Below are 17,079 nucleotides of genomic sequence, written 5' to 3' on the forward strand. Positions count from 1 at the left end.
TGTAGATGTACTCAATATGGGGAAGGCTTTACATGTGATAGACTAAGTCATATCCACTACTTTTTTCAGGATTTTCCAATCCAGGGCATTGACATTTCCATACCAGGCTCTGATGCAATTGACCTGGTATTGGCTTGGGCCCAATTTCCTCAGACCTAACTGTCTCCACTCAAAACATGACTTCACTGGCTTTTAGTGATTCAGGTTCCCAAGTGTCAACATATCTGAGGATCTATGCTCAGCCCAACATATTGATTCAATTGCAAAGGAGACATGGCAGCATATATGTTTCATTAGCTGTTTGAAGAGAATTGGTATGTCACCAAAGGCACTTGCAAATTTCTACAGATGTACCATGGAGAACCTTCGAACTGGTTGTAATACCACCTGGTATAGAGGGGCCACTGCACAGGATTGGAAAAAGAACAGAAAGTTGTATACCCAGCCAGCGCAATCATGAGAATTAACCTCCTCAGCATCCAGAAGAGCTTCAAAAGGTGATGCCTCAAATAGGCGACGTTCATCATTAAGGACACCCATCACACAGGACATGCCCTCTTCTCATTGCTAGCATCTAAAAGGAGGCGCAGGATCCTGAAGACATACACTCAACATTTTAGGAACAGCTTCTTCCCCTTCACCATCAGATTTCTAAATGGACAACAAACACATGTATACAACCTCACTATTAGAAAAAAATTCTACTATCAAAAGTATGCAAAATTGGTCCACTACAGATTATTTTAAAGCATTTTGGCAGCATCAAAAATCTGATGTTATAAAAATAATAAAATGTATTTCAAAGATTGTGAGAATCCCAAAAGAAAGCTTTATCCTCTAGTGTTCCCATCTTATATGATATTCTCCTTACTTTCAAAGTCAGGCACTGAGAACAAAAAGGCATAATCTTAGTACATAGGTCAGGAATTTGGAGCAGGTGTTAGTTATTTTCACCATGTTCTATGATTTTAGAGATGATGTAATAATAGATGTAGTACAGCTATAAACAATTTGCAGCCTGTTTAGAAAATGTATAAGAATGATTTGATCACTTTGTACTTCTGAAGGATACTGAATTTGCTTCTGTCCATATTTTGGTCCAATGTTATAGACACGGATATTCGAAAAATTGAACAGGCAAACTTTCTGTCTGCCACTGAAAGCATAATTTGCTTAATTTTATCAAGTATGGTCAAGACCATTGGGTTTTCTTGGAGTAAATACTGCACTGAAATCCTGCTTCCTGCTGAAACGTGAGGCAGCATTGGTCCATGAAGGACCTCACAGATAACTGCTGCTTAGAAGGAGGGATTTGATATGGGAAGGATAAGGCCAATTACAGGAAGCAAAATACAGAAAATAATAACAGAACTTTTCAGTCTTATAACCAACGGCATGAAAAACGGATAAGGTCAGACAGTTGTTCTCAGTAGACGAAGTTGTATTTGTACTTCAAAGCATTAGGAACCCAGCTGAAAATATGCAAGACAGGGTGGAGTTCACTTTCTTTATTTTTATAACTGTCCAGTAATTTGTGTTGAGTTTATGCACAGACACCGAAGTTTATTGGCATAGCAGATGTTAAAAAGTATTTTCAAAGCATTCAAAAGATTTAGGTACTTCTTAGAACTTGTTTAATATGCAGCAAGTGTGATTATTTTAAATCTTCCCTATATAGGGAGATAGAAAATCTGTCTGAGTGGTGCCATAGCAACAACCTCTTACTCAATGTCAGCAAGACCAGAAGCTGATTATTGATTTCAGGAGGAGGAAACCAGAGGTTCAGGAGCCAGTCCTCATTGAGGGGGAATCAGAGATGGAGAGGTTCAGCAACTTTAAATTGCTTGGGTTTATCATTTCAGAGGACCTGTCCCGGGGCCAGCATGTAAGTGCAATTATGAAGAAAGTATGCCAGTGCCCCTACATTCCTAGAAGTTTGCAAAGATTCCAATTGAAATCTAAAACTTTGACTAACTTCTATATATGTGTGCTGGAGTATACTGACGGGCTGCATCATGACCACAACCTTGAATGGACAATGGTACAAAAGGAATAGATTTTGCCCAGTCCATCATGAGTAAAGCCCTCCAGATCATGTTAAACTTCTGAATGGACCGATGACACTAATGATCCACAGTTACTGTTGGGATGCAGCAATGTGGTAGAAGATTTGTATCCTGTAATGTGGTAATGATGAGATGATGTGGGTCTTTTCAGTGTTGATTGACGAGGGGTGATTCCTCTGATCTTCTTATCATATAATAGTATACTTCCGATCCATCAGGGATTGAGGAAAGGACCATGGTTTAAAGATTCATCTGAAAATTACATTTCCCTGTGTATACTTTCACAGTACTACATTGGAATGTTCTCAGGTGCTTGGAATGGATCTTGAACTCAAAACCTTCAAACTCAGAGATGGATGATCTTCTGATTTGGGCAGGAGTACCACAACAAACAATTTGCAGTGAGCTTTCTATCCATGCTACAATGCATTGCTTGACCCCACAGTTCTGCCATTGGTCATGTCTACAGGGTTTTCCCTTTAGAAATCCAAATATATGAAGACTTATACATTATCCATAATTTTTTTATATTAACTGTCAGTAAAAATTCCATTATCTTTTCTACAATTGATATTAAGTTGTTATCTAAAGACTTTGTTCTAATTTCCTTTCAGTATATTCATCATAATTAAAATTCCTCCAATTTTTGTGCATTAGTCACCATTCTAGTTATTTCTTATATATATATTAAATGGCATCTGCTTGAGCTTTTGCAACTTCTTAATTAGATGAATCAGGTCTAAGCTATTCCATTCTCCACCAAAGATAGGGAGGGCAGAGTTACCATCAATTTTGATTCCAATCACAAATAATCTACCACCGAACAGGGTGACAATACCACAGAACACACTGGAGGGTGTCTTTATTTGTTAAGATGGGGCTTCATCACCACAAGAACTGTGTAAGAAACCTACTACAAGTGGATGCTTTGACATCAGAAAGATTAGTGAGGACATTGTCTTGTTTTCTTTCTCTCTTACGTGGATTCTTTTGCCATCTGCCTCGGGCCTGATCCGTCAGCCATGTCCTTCAGAGGGTGGTGATGGTGGTTAGTGAAGGTGTCCATCCAAAATAGAAAAAAAAATGTATTGGAGAGAAAAAAAACAACAAACTTCAAGAAGATTAAAGACACTAATGTAAATTGAAAAAGTAACAAAGTAATTTGTTCTAGTTACACTTTTTACAGTGATCATTGACCCCCATGCTTGATATAGGTGCAAACATTGCTGATATAAATAGTGGCCAGCTTTAGCATACATTTAACCCTTCAATTCAATACAGACTAGAACCATCCCTGAACCCAGTGGTGAGTGCAGTGGCTTACACCTAGATGTACACCATGCATTAAAGGTAAAGCTAACTCTATAATCACATATTTTTGTTTTGTCCATGCTGGTGACATATCTTAGGAGGACTTTATTATTATTTTTAGTGACTTGCATTCTCAGGACTCAAAAACGTAAATCGAGTCAAAGAAGCCTCTACTGACAGCTAATTCTGTGCACATTGAGCTCAAGTATTACAAAAGGGATTCCTCATTGTTCCACTTCCCTCCACGCTATTTGCAGAGGGTGGAGGACTATAAGGTGACATGGAGGACCTTCTAAAATGCAACTTAAGAGAAAATTATAGGCTGTTCTTTTTGTTACAATAAATTACATGGACCCGAAACAGCTCTGACATTCACCAGACAATTACCTTCTACTCCAAATGAAAATGACTGAAGGTTGTGCAGGAAGCCCAATTATTCACCTCATTGTGTTTTATACATTTGTAAAAGAATTGTGATTTTTCTTAAAAATGGTTCAATTCTGATGTGTCGCAGTCCAAGATGAAACAAAAACAGGCAGTTTAAACAAGAAAAAGAGAACATGACACTTAATTTGAAAGACAAGACCAGTCACAAACAAAAGGGAGTGACATGGCTGGTGAGGTTTGGTGTCTGCCTCAATTTTCCACGTGGCTTCAACATTCTCTGAGAACAAAAGACCTGAATTCCATCCACCAATTAACGAGATGCAGAATCTGAACAAATAAACTAATAACGTGAGCTCCCGTACAGGACCTCTGACCCATGCCTTAATGGGAGAGATAAAACTCTACAAAAACAATAAGCACCCAAGGCCCTTGGCTCTGTGCAGATCAGCTGGTCAAGTGTGAAAAATTAACAAAGGCTGAAAATTTCCAATTGATTAAACTGCACCAGGTCAGATGATTCGTCAAAACATTTCAAATTATTCATTTTAAATGCACACTCCCTAATAATCCAATCTCCCATTGACAGAACATTACAGAGCGAAAATTGCCTCTGTGCTTCTGTATATCATTTAGTTGCCAATATTGCAAACTTGAACGGCCAGAATAAATTTAATTTGCTCTTTTGGGGAAAGGGTCCTGATGAGTAAGGCATTATTGGGTGGTATCCTGCTTATCTTCGGCCAAAAAGTGGTCTGTCATGCAAGAACAGCTTGTTGGACTGCTGAATGTTCTTTTACAGCAGCATTCAATCTTTTATGAAGATAAAGAAATGTAATAAAAATTACATTTAAGAACATAAGTGTTATGTCTGTGCACAACTAGATATCGATCAAATAAAAGCACGCATGCGGCAGATGGCTTTAACTGGTTTATTCACATTGCAGTGAGAGAGAAAGAGAGTTCAATGATCAATGTGTAGTGCTAAAGATGGGGGGGGGGGGTGTCAATGCTCTAAAAGAAATAGATCCATACATTAAACTTCCTTGCCCTTTAGAAAAATGCAACTTAAAACTGTATATGTACAAAGCTTTCAATTTCCCTTTGATAAATCCATATTCCTAATAAACATGCTTTCACAAAAGCAGTCCATAACAACTTCAAAGTTCTAAAGGTTTAGTCTTTTGGGTGACACTCTGTTTCTTTCAAGAGAACACCTCTGGACCTGTAGTGTGGCATCAGGTTTGGTAGTTGACAACATTCTCAGTTTCCAGTGTCTAGTTGCTGTCAAGGACATTATCACTGAGAGATAAGCCCAGTGACTGGAATGTATCCTACCTGGTGATCCCAGTAATCGCGCTCTAGGATTTCCTGTCACAGCCTGAAGCTCCTTGCTGCTTCACTTGGTGACTGGTTGAACTGTTCAGTTGCAATTCTCTCTGTAGATGTGGTTTCAGGAGGTCTATGTGAGATCTCAGACTCCTGCTCATGTACAGCATTACAGGTGTTTGATTTGTCATCGCGTGAACAGAGTTCTGACACAAAAAGGCAATTGCCCACATTGTGCTTTAGAGAAATGTCCTTCTTGTCCATTGCTTTGATAGATTTCTTGAATGTTTGGATAAACCTTTCAGCAAACTCATTCATTGCTGGGTGATGAGGAGTTGACTTCAAATGTCTGATACTATTTTTCTTCATGAACATTTGGAGTTCTTCTGACATGTATTGCGGTCCATTGTCACACACAATTTGTTCTGGTAAGCGGTTTCTGACATAGATAGTCCTCAGGGCGGAGACAATAAGGTGGCTGACTTCATTGGTATAACCCCGGCCACTTCAAATGAGCAGCCACAGCAATCAAAAACATGGAGTCCATGAATGGCCCAGCAAAATCAATATGTATCTATGCCATCGTGATAGTGGCCACTCCCCTGGATGTAACAGTGCTTGTGGGGTGTATTTTGAACTTATTGGCATCCGGAACTGCTTTTGGCCAAGTCTTCAATCTGTTCATCTATTCCTGACCACCACACATAGCTCTGGGCAAAACTCTTCATCATGACTGTACCCAGGTGTCCTTCATGCAGATTTTCTAACACTGTGGTGCACAATTTAGAGGGAACCACAGTATGAGATCCACACATCAGCATTCTTTGACATACCAACAGTTGGTCTCATCTTGCTGAGAACACTGGAAACATAGGGCTACCACGAGCTGGCCATCCTTGCATGGTGATTTCAAAGACTTTTGACAATATCGGGTCATTCCTTTTTTCCTTGCATCTTTTGGAATTTGTTACAGAAAACTGTTCCACCGATGCAGTGTGGAACACTTCTGCTGGGTCACAGTATGAAGACTTTTCTTCTTCAGTTACCAATAGTGGAAGAAGCCTGCTGTGTTGTTTTCTACCCTTGAACTCTACGTTATAAGAATTGGCTCCTAGGAATAGTGCCCAACATTGTTACCGGGTAGCAGTCGTCACTGGAATCCCCTTTCTTTGATTTAAAATGGACACGAGGATTGGTGATCCATCGCTAGCATAATTTGTTGTCCGTAGAGGTAGTGGTGGACCATCTTTATTCACCATACTACACTAAGGGCTTCAGTTGATCTGTGCATAGTTGCATTTTGTGCTCATCAGTGATCTTGAAGCCAATCCAGATTCATCTTTCATAATGTGTGGCAAAATGGCTCCAATGCCATAAGGGGATGCATCACATGGCAGTCTGATGGGCAGGGATGGGTCATAATGGGTGAGCAGTTCATCGGATCTTGGTTTCCTTGAATGTTTTTTCTGACCAATCCCACTTTGCTCCTGTCTGTAACAGTGCATTCAATGGATGCAGCACTGCAACAATGCTTGGAAGAAACTGGTGGCAGTAATTTACAAGGCCCAAGTATGACCCAAGTTGTGACACATTGTCGGGTTTGAGTGCCTAAAGCACTGCTTCAATCTGCTCTTGTGACTTACAAAAGCCATGCTTGTCAATGACATATCCACAACATGAGACTTCATTCATGAAAAACTCCCATTTTCTCTCTTTGCACGCAGGCTATACTCACTCAGCCTGGTAAACACTTTACCAAGGTTTGGGTGGTACTCTTCATCATTTTTGCCAGTCATGATGATGTCATCAAGGTAACGCAGTTCAACACTCTAGATACATGACTCCCAGTTTTCATTGGCACTATTAAATTCACCAACTTTCCTGAATGAAGCAATCACCATGTTATTTTCAGTTTAAGTTCAGCACGTCTTTCACAGTTACTCACAGGTCCTTCGGCTTTCCCGTGCTGTTTAACTCTCATTGTTTCGTCCCATAACTGTTGATGCAGTTTGTGATATTCTCTGACATTCAGGTTCATACTCATCACCGATTGGTTGTCTCTGTGCACAGCTACATATGAATTAAATAAAAGCACACATGCTAAAGATGGGTTGAACTGTGTGTTAACATTGCAGCGAAAAAGAGAGAGAGAGAGAGAGAGAGAGAGAGAGCTCAATGCGCATACATAGACAACAGCACATGCGCAGACAACAGATCAATATGCAGTGCTAAGGTGCGGGAGGGGACAGGGGTCATTGCTCTAAAAGAAATAGATCCATACATTATAATCAGATCATAACATATAGAAGCAGAATTAGACCATTCAGCCCATTGAGTCTGCTCCACCATTTCATCATGGCTAGTTATCTTGCTCAGCTCCATTCTCCTGTCTTCTCCCTGTAACCTTTGACTCCCTTACTAATCAATCACATATCAGTCTCCATTTTAAATATACCCAATGGTTTGGCCTCCACAGCCATTCTCAGCCATGAATTCCACTACCCTCTGGCTGAAGAAATGCATTCTTATCTCTGTTCTACCTATTTTGATCTGTAAATAAATACAAATGTCACATGAATTCAGGTTTGAATTAAATTTATTAGATGTCTAGTTGATTTTTCCCTGACGTTTCTTCTACATAGCATATTTTTCCCTGACAACAACAATAAGTTCTTTACAGGCATCGTTATTTTCCACTTGATCTTCACTCATCCTTGATGGCAGTCATGAATGTATCTGTCTGTGCATAATTATCAAGGGCTGTATTCTCTCAGCAGAGTGCCTTACAATTCTTTCTTGTAGCTTATAACTTCATCAGTCTACTGAGTCCAGGCCAAAACGGGCCTGTGATATTTAAATGAAAAAGCTAGTACTATCTGTTCTGCTTTCACAGCCAGCTGACATTCCTGTGAATCTAAAGACATGGGAGCAGAATTTAGGCCATTTGGCCCATCATATCTGCTGTGCCATTCAATCATGGCTGATCCTTTTTCCTCTCCTCAACACCACTCCCGGCCTTCTCTCCATAACTCTGATGCCATGTCCAATCAAGAACCTATCAATCTTCACCTTAAATACACCAATGACCTGGCTTCCAAAGCTGCCCGTGGTAACAAATTCCACAAGTTCACCACTCTTGGCTAAAGAAATTTCTTCACATCTGTTTTTAATGGATACCTCTCTATCCTGAGGCTGTGTCCTCTTGTTCTAGACTGTCCCACCATGGGAAACATCCTTTCTACATCTACTCTGTCTAAGCCTTTCAACCTTTGAAAGGTTTCAATAAAATCCCCTCTCATCCTTCTAAATTCCAGCAAGTACAGACCCAGAATCATCAAACATCCCTTGTATGATAACCACCTTCATTCCTGAATCATCCTTGTGAACCTCTTCTGAATCCTCTCCAATGCCAGCACAACTCTGCTTAGACAAGGATTCCAAAACTATTTACACCAGTGCCTTATAAAGCCTCAGCATCACATCCCTTTTCTTACATTCTAGACCTCTTGAAATGAATGCTAACATTGCATTTTCCTACCTCACCTCCAACTCAAACTACAAGTTAACTTTTAGGATGTTCTGCACAAGGACAGTCATCAAATCCTGGTATCTGTTTCGGGTAAATGCCTTGTGGAGAATAATTGGCTCCTCAGGCAGTTTGGAAGTCTCATTCTCATTCTAAATGCACAATTCTTTAATAATCTCACTCGTGGTTGCTAGTGAGAGGCTTCTGAAGGATCCTAGGTGAGACTGGCATTCTCGAAACACCACGTTTTGGGAGAGGGTAAAAGACATCAGGCTCTTCACTTACCCATATAGGAGTCTAGCACAGAATCATCACTCAAGATCTTGATCGAAACTCTGAATATCTTTTTGCCACCACAGATGCTGCCTGACACTTTGAGTCTGTCCAGAAGTTTCTATTTTGCTTCAGGTTCAGCACTTGCAGTCTCTTGTGTCTCTACATAATTTAGGCAGCCAGTAGGAACTGTGGTATCATTAATTGAAACACTCCGAGACCGTGAAGTTATAAATAAGTCACGTCTGTGTGACATAGGGTTGTCATCAAATAAAACATAGAACAATATACTACGGTACAGGCCCTTCGACCCATAATGTTGTGCTGACCTTATAACCTACTTCAAGATCAATCTAACCCTTCCCTCCCACATAGTCATCCATTTTTATTTCATCCATGTGCCTACCTATGAATCTCTTAAATGTCCCTAACGTATCAGCCTCTACCACCACTCCTGGCAGCACGTGCCATGCATCCACCATTCTCTGTGTAAAAATCCCACCTCTGATATCCACTCTATACTTTCCTCAAAACACATTAAAATGATATCCTCTCATATTAGTCGTTTTTGCCCTGGGGAAAGTCTTTGGCTGTCCACTCTATTAATGACTTTTAACATCTAATATACTTCTATCAAGTTACCACTCATCCCCCTTCGCTCCTAAGAGAAAAGTTCAAAGGTCAAAGTACATTTATTATCAAAGTTCTTTATGTATACTGTATACGACCTTGACATTCATCTTCTTGCAGGCAGCTTCAAAGACAAAGAAACACAATAGGACACAATAGGGTTTTTTTTTAAAACCCACACAACAAAGACCATCTAACACACAATGTGCAAGAAAAAGAAATTGTGCAACAACAAAAAAGTACACAAGTAACACATAGAACATCAATTGCAGAGTACCCGAAAACGAGTCCACGCCACGGAGACAGTTCAGCGCTGATGCGAGTGAAGCCAGTCCAGGAACCTGATGGCTGAAGGTCATAGCTAGGGGGACAGTTCAGCACAGAGGTGAGTGCTGATGGTCGTAGGCCACAGCTGCAGAGTCAGTTCTGCGCTGAAGGGAATAAATCTCACTGAGTAGTGAGCTGAACACCGCCCTCAGCCTTGGCACCTTGATCAAGACACACAAATAGTAAAAAACAAACAAAAACACATGGAACATCAACTGCGGAGTGTCTGAAAGTGAGTTCAGAGCGCTGAGGCGAGCGTAGCCTGTCCAAGAGCTTATTGGCTGCAGGGCCACATTCCTTTCATGATTCAACATTTATAGAATGGAATTATTCTTACTGCTAATAACGTACTGGAAGTAAGAGATCAAATTGCAAATACATAGGGAATGAAAATTACTGCAGGAAAGTACGTGCTGCCTATTGATAGACATTGGCTTTGAAATGATATTAATCTGATAACCCCACAGCAAGCCAAAGAATCACCTTCACAGAGCTTGTGCAGAAATATAAGCCTGATTTTAATCTACAGCCACTTATAATAGCAGCAAGGTCCAAGTTAGGCTTGAATAATCGAAGATCTTTTTGCAGTCCATATTTTTGAAGAGATTTTAAATATTTGGTGAATTCTTAAATGAAGATCTCCAAGGTGGATTTGTGTGTGGCTTAATGAAAGAATGTATTTGTTACATATGCATAATCTTAGGTTTGCTTGCAAAATTAATACAAATGGCTATGAAAAATGCTGAGGAATTTTGTTCAGCACCTGCCATACATAGCTTATTTTATAGTGAGGCATCAACATCTTCATTGCTGGACTATAGAGGTGGTGACTATTATTCAAATACAACTATTGCCTCCTTCAGAACACCACTAGCCAGCAGCAGCCAACCAGAATAGGCCCCCTTTATTCCCATTCTATGGCTCCTGCCAATCTGCCAGTCTCTACCCATGCTGGTATCTTTCCCTTAATACCATGGGCTCTTATCTTGTTAAGCACCTCAGTGCAGCATCTCGTCCAAGGCCTTCTGAAAATCCAAATAAACAACATCCTCTTACTCTCCTTTGTCTACTCTGCCTGTTATTTCTGCAAAAAATTCCAACAGATTTGTCAAACAAGATTTCCCCTTTAGAAAACTATGCTGTCTTTGGCCTATTTTATCACAGTACTAATTCTCCCCCATACCATCCAGCCTCTAACGGCAGCAGAAGAAAGCCTTGAAAGACAAGTTTTCACAACTTGTCCAAGTTCAACCATGAGATGTTGCTTTGTTAACCTCCATTCAAATACCATATAATGCCACATTCTACTACACGGTTCACACCAGCAGAGGTAGTGATGCATCACAAACTTTGAATGAACTTGAGTTTGTGGGAGCTCACCTTAGAAGAACGAAAGCAGCTGAAGCAAAAACAAAATCACAATTCACGTGTGAACAACTAACAGGAAGAAACAATGGTTTAGACAACAGGAAGAAGAGAGAACAAGAAAACAGCTGTATTCAGGTATTTAAGTTAGATATTACTCAGTCATTCTTCATTCTTAATTTAACAGATTGTTTATTGTTTTTGCTTCATAATAGTTCCATGTTAAGGCATTTCACTGAGTTTTTCAATACAAAAGTGAATCAGTCCACTAATAATGGAATGAGATAATAGTACTCTCCAGTTTAGTATAATTATTATCGTTAAGAAGCACCAGTACTTAGCATAGGCCCCAATTAATTTTCCACAATCCAAGCTCTGTCTGTAGTATTGCAATGAATTAACTCTGTTCAAATTTCAAAGAGGATCATTTCTGAACAGAAGTGTAATGTATCTATGTTATCTGTATTTCTGAATAAATCATTTTTATTTAATACCAAGCAATAATTTTGTTTTATTTCAACATATATTTTGGAATATAAGTAATGAATTATAAAGTGAGTAGTTATTTAAACGAAAGTTATCAAAAATGACATTGAAGGTTTCCCCTTCTGATGTGTTCACTCAACCCAAACGTCTGTCACTCATGCCTAAAACACTAAAATCTGAATGCTGGATCTTGAGCTTCAGCTCCCTTACAATAAGCCTACTTGGGGTTAAGTAAATAATAAGTTACGTTAGAAAGAAAAACATAGAAAGAAGAAGTAGTGTTGAAAATGTTTTTATAAATAACCTCCCTTGAAGGAATCAGGTGCATACACTGAACTGTCAAATATTGATATTAACCAAATCAAACTGTTAAGGTTTTGCCTCAGTACAAAGAGCACTTTATTAAATTCTTCCTTACAAGAACATGGCCTTTGATACAGATGACACCACCCTTTTCAATTAATTTTCTGAATCTTACTGAGCTATTTTCTTCTACTAAACAAGGGTAGCATTATTGATTAATTATAAGAGAAATACAATGCTTCCAGTGTTACAACTATTTTAATATAAAATTCTAAAGCACTGCTGACATCATGTGAGTCATCATTCAAAATGACAAAATTTGAAAATGTTCAGATAGTAGACAACACATTAATATTTTGATGAAAATAGTTATTGATCTAAATTCTAAGAAGTTAGGAATTGCAGATGATTAAATTACAGTTAAACAAGGTTAATTTTACATATTAAGATACATTTAAGCATTTTGTATTTTGATTTCTTATTTCTAGTGTTCCTGATTCTCTTTGCAACATTAGCTTTTAAGAATGAATCTAGATGATTTCTAATTTTGATGATTGTATTCACAACTCTTAGCCAGTGCTACTCCTCTATGGATGAAATCTTTCCTATGGTTCAGGCAATGTTGGAGTTTATTTCTAAGATGATCATCTAAGATCTAAGTTTATCATCTAAGATGATAGTCTCTGAACAACTACCACCAATATTTCACCTATGGAATCAGAGCCAACATACATGACCACCGTTCTTTCACCAACAAGAACACTTACTGTGCCATTTCCCGCTTACATTGCGGTATGTCTAATCACTTGGCTGTACTTGCACTTCCAGCATTTAGACAGAGACTATAGACTGCAACACCAGTCATGAGGATTAAGAAAGGTGGAAGAAAACTTACAGGACTGCTTTGAGTTGGTGGACCGGACAGTATTCAGGGATTCATCTCTGAGTCTAAATGAGTATGCCACAGTTGTCACCGACTTCATCAAGACCTGTATGAATGAGTGTGTGTCTTTGAGAACATAGCAGACATACCCAAAACAAAACCCATGGACAAACCAGGAGATTTGTAGTCTACTGAGTGCTAGATCTGTGGTATTCAAGACCAGTGATCCAGAACTATTCTGGAACTTTAGGTGCGACATACAGTAGGCTGTTTTAAGAGCGAGAAAACAATTCCACTTGAGGTTAGAGACAAAAACTGGATGCATGTCAGCTGTGGCAGGGTCGGCAGGGTTTACTGCCTACAATGCAAACCTAACATCATGAATAGCTGTGATTCTTCATTTCCAGGTAAGCTCAATGCCTTTTATGCACACTTTGAAAGGGAGAATAAGACTACATCTGTACGAATTCCTGTAGCATCTGGTGACCCTGTGATCTTCCAAGAGGGTGAACCCTTGCAAGGTGCCAGGTCCTGATGGTGTTCCTGGCAGAGCTCTGAAAGCCTGTGCCAACCAATTGGTGGGAGAGTTCAAGAACATCTTTGGTCTTTCACTGACTGCTTCCATCCACTTCAAAGGGTGACAATCATACCAGTGCCGAAGAAGAGTAGGGTGAGCTACCTCAACGGCTATCACCCAGTGGCGCTCATATCTACTGTGATGGAGTGCTTTGAGAGGTTGGTCATGGCTAGAACCAACTCCTGCCTAAGCAAAGACCTGGGGACCTGTTGTAATCTGGCTTTTGTCACAATAGATCTAAGCAGATGCAATCTCATTGGCTCTCCACTTGGCCTTGGATCACCTGGACAACAGCAATACCTACATCAGCCTGCTGTGTACTGTTCACAGCACAGCATTCAACACAGTCATAATCAACAAGCTTCAAAATCCTGGCTTCTGCAAATGGATCCTTAACTTCCTCATTGGGAGACCACAGTCTGTGTGGATCAGAAATAACAGTGTTTCCTTGCTGTTGATCAACATCGGAGCGTCTCAACATTGCCTCACTACTTTTTTTCCTCTTTTTGCTCTAATTAATTAATTTTATTTATTTTTTAGTATTTCTTATGGTAATTTATGTTTTTATTATTATGTATTGCAATGTACAGCTGTTGGAAATCAACAACCCTGATTCTAATTATCAACAGTTTGCCAGAACTTTATTACTGCTGGATGACATTATCAATATTTGAAGTAAGATCCAATCATTAAATTGGTCTTTATTACTTGACTGGTTTATTGATAGATAGCAAGCAACTGCTTCCCCTGTACTGTACACATAAGCTAGTGCTGCATACATTGGAGTCAAAATCATTTCAGAATCAGAATCAGGTTTAATATCACCTGCACATGTAATTTCTGATTTTTTTTTGCCTACACATTGAGATAGATATTCAATCTTGAGGCATAATGTTTTTGTGCATTGAAGGGTGCTACAATCTTGATCACAGTGGCTGAATATCTGTTGAGTCAATTGTGCCTGTCTGGATTATTTCTGCTCCTATGTCCTCCAGGTGTGAGATGTGCATGGATGTGAAAGTCAATGGTTACAGGTAGTGGCATCCAATAGTGTTCATCATCCATATTAACATCAGTTTTACAAAGATATACTGGGCAGATGAGGTCAGAAACAGGCCTTTAGTGGACCTGGCCAACTATCACAACTTCCAGTAGCTAACTTTGTGAGTTAGAGTACTTTCTCTTTAAAATCATTCAGAAAGCCCAGTTTTCTGTGAGAAAGCCCTCACCATTTCCATTGGTTATAGGTTTTAAATACAAAGGATTCATGTAGCAGAAAGGAGAACGTAAACTCCTTCAGGAAAGTAATTAACTTTGTCAGCTATAAGTGTAATGTCGGATAAGCTAGGAGGTCAATTGCAGTTCAGTTTTGTTTGTATGCAACTGAACAAATCTGATCTGCTCAGAAACTGAGGTTAGTTCAATTGCTCATAAGAAAACTGGGACATGAGTTTGAGATTATTTCAGTCACTGACCCACCAAAAATAAATAATGGGCTCTAAATCAAAAGACTTCTCTCCAGCCCACTTCACTCTCACAAGATCCTAAAGGCGGTCGAGGTTTGAATGATGACAGAGTAAGATTGAGTAGATAGAGTTATCACAGGAAAAGTACCACAGGAGTTGAAAAAACACAATTGTGTGTTACCTCTGAAGAAATCTCGACCAGAAGATACCAGAAAGACAAGGCAAAAAGTCAAATATTAGGCTGTAGTAATTACTGGAGACTCAAATATCAACCAAGATAAATTTGTCCTTAAATAGATAATGATGCATGCATTTTCAAAGCAAAGAAACTCAATTAATCACTTGATCTAGTACTTTTAAAAACTATGTTAAAGTCAAATTGATTAAGTTTAAGTTCAGTTTTATTATCACTGATTTATATGGTGAAAGATGTTTTGCAGCAGCAGTACAATGCAAAGACATAAAAATTACCATTAATTACAAAAATAAATAAATTTTGAAAAGGTTTAATGACGTATTTTTCATAGGTTCGTGGGCTATTCATAAATCTCATGGCAGAAGGGAAGAAGCTTCCTAAATCATTGAGTGTGTGCCTCTTCAGGCTCCTGTCCCCCAGAATAGACCAGTTTTACCAAATGGGAGGGTCTGGCTGAAGAGCTGGAGGCTGTGAAGCTCTGGTATGAGATTTCTCACTCAAATACCAACTGTGTTAAGGAAAGGCATACGTATAGCCTTCCAAGAAGTTGAATATTGCTTGTTTAGGCCTGCTAACTGTCTGCACTTGGTGGGCCAGAGAACGTTTGTTTTAGAGCCAGCAATATTCTTTCGTACCTAAGTCCTAAGGCATTGTGCACTCCTGAATAAACTGCCACTATGGAAGGATTTCCCTCTGTGTTTCTCACAGGCTGAGGACTGTGGGTGAGATCTGACATCAGAATTCATAGGTATTCCATCTGTTGGGAATCAAAGCTGAGAATAAGAAGGAAAATATGGAAAAGAGAAGCATCATCACTGCACTTTTCCAAAACTTCCCTGGATGCTCAGGTACAGTTGAGCTGATAGTTCAAGTTCAAGTTTAATTATCAATTCAACTACATATGAATACCACGAATACAGTCAAATGAAACAGTGTTCCTCCATGCCAACGTGCAAAACACAGTATCAACAGTTATACATAGCACAAGGCACATATTGCACATATGAGCTAGCAGTAAACATGAAGAAATATTTACGCAAGTCCCTGAGTGACATGACCTGTAAATTGACGGTGTATGGGTGTGGTTGGCAAGAACAGGACCTCAGCAGTCCGCAGACGAACACGTATGCACGCACGCAATCAGGCTTGTCTTCCACTGAGTGAACACTGAGGCAGGCACTGATGGGAGGGGCCAGCCCTCAAACCAGCATGGACACCGTGCCACACCATCTCCAGCGTCTCCCCTTCTGGGTGGCCGCAGCAGGTGAGCCCGCAGAATTGGGCTACAACCGAGGCCACACAGCTCCCTCACCATCGGTCTCACCAATAAACCACAGAACTGGACTAGTAGGATTTTAAATTACTAATGTCCAACAGTGTCTTGCAATCGCAAGAAAAATGTCCAAGACAATCACTCGCACTTAGTCTTCCCGCTGCCTTCTGGTTCCAACTTCGACGCCTCTCTGTAGTAGGCAGCAACAGGGTCTGCACCGAGTCCTGCCCCTCCACCAACAAGTGTTACGTACCCGTGGGTATCTTGTACTTGTCACGTGACAGTGGTGTTGAAGCTATACTGGACTTAAGGTAGTGGTCTTGTGATGGCGGAGTGATGTCATTTTTCCGCCAGTAGAGGTCATGTGACAGGTTTTTTTTTACAGGGTATAAAAGGAGGACCCCTCCCTGTGAGGAGGGGCAGTTTGTGCCTGGATTTGCTATTTTGACTTCGTGCCACTGCGTAGTCTAATATTATGACGCAGTTTTGTTGAAAGGTGGAGTTTTATTTAATGCCTAAAGTTTAAAAGGTCATTGCCGGCAGTTTCTTAATAATACTGCCAGTTAAAAATCAGTGGAGAGTGAAGATCGGAGTTCAGAAGCTAAAAGATCGAGGAAAGTCGATTTTGATGATGAAACAGGTTCGACCTTGTTTGAACCTCATTCAGAAGGAATTCGTTGGCTG

This window comes from Hypanus sabinus, chromosome 2, assembly GCF_030144855.1.
Source record: "Hypanus sabinus isolate sHypSab1 chromosome 2, sHypSab1.hap1, whole genome shotgun sequence".
NCBI lineage: Eukaryota > Metazoa > Chordata > Chondrichthyes > Myliobatiformes > Dasyatidae > Hypanus > Hypanus sabinus.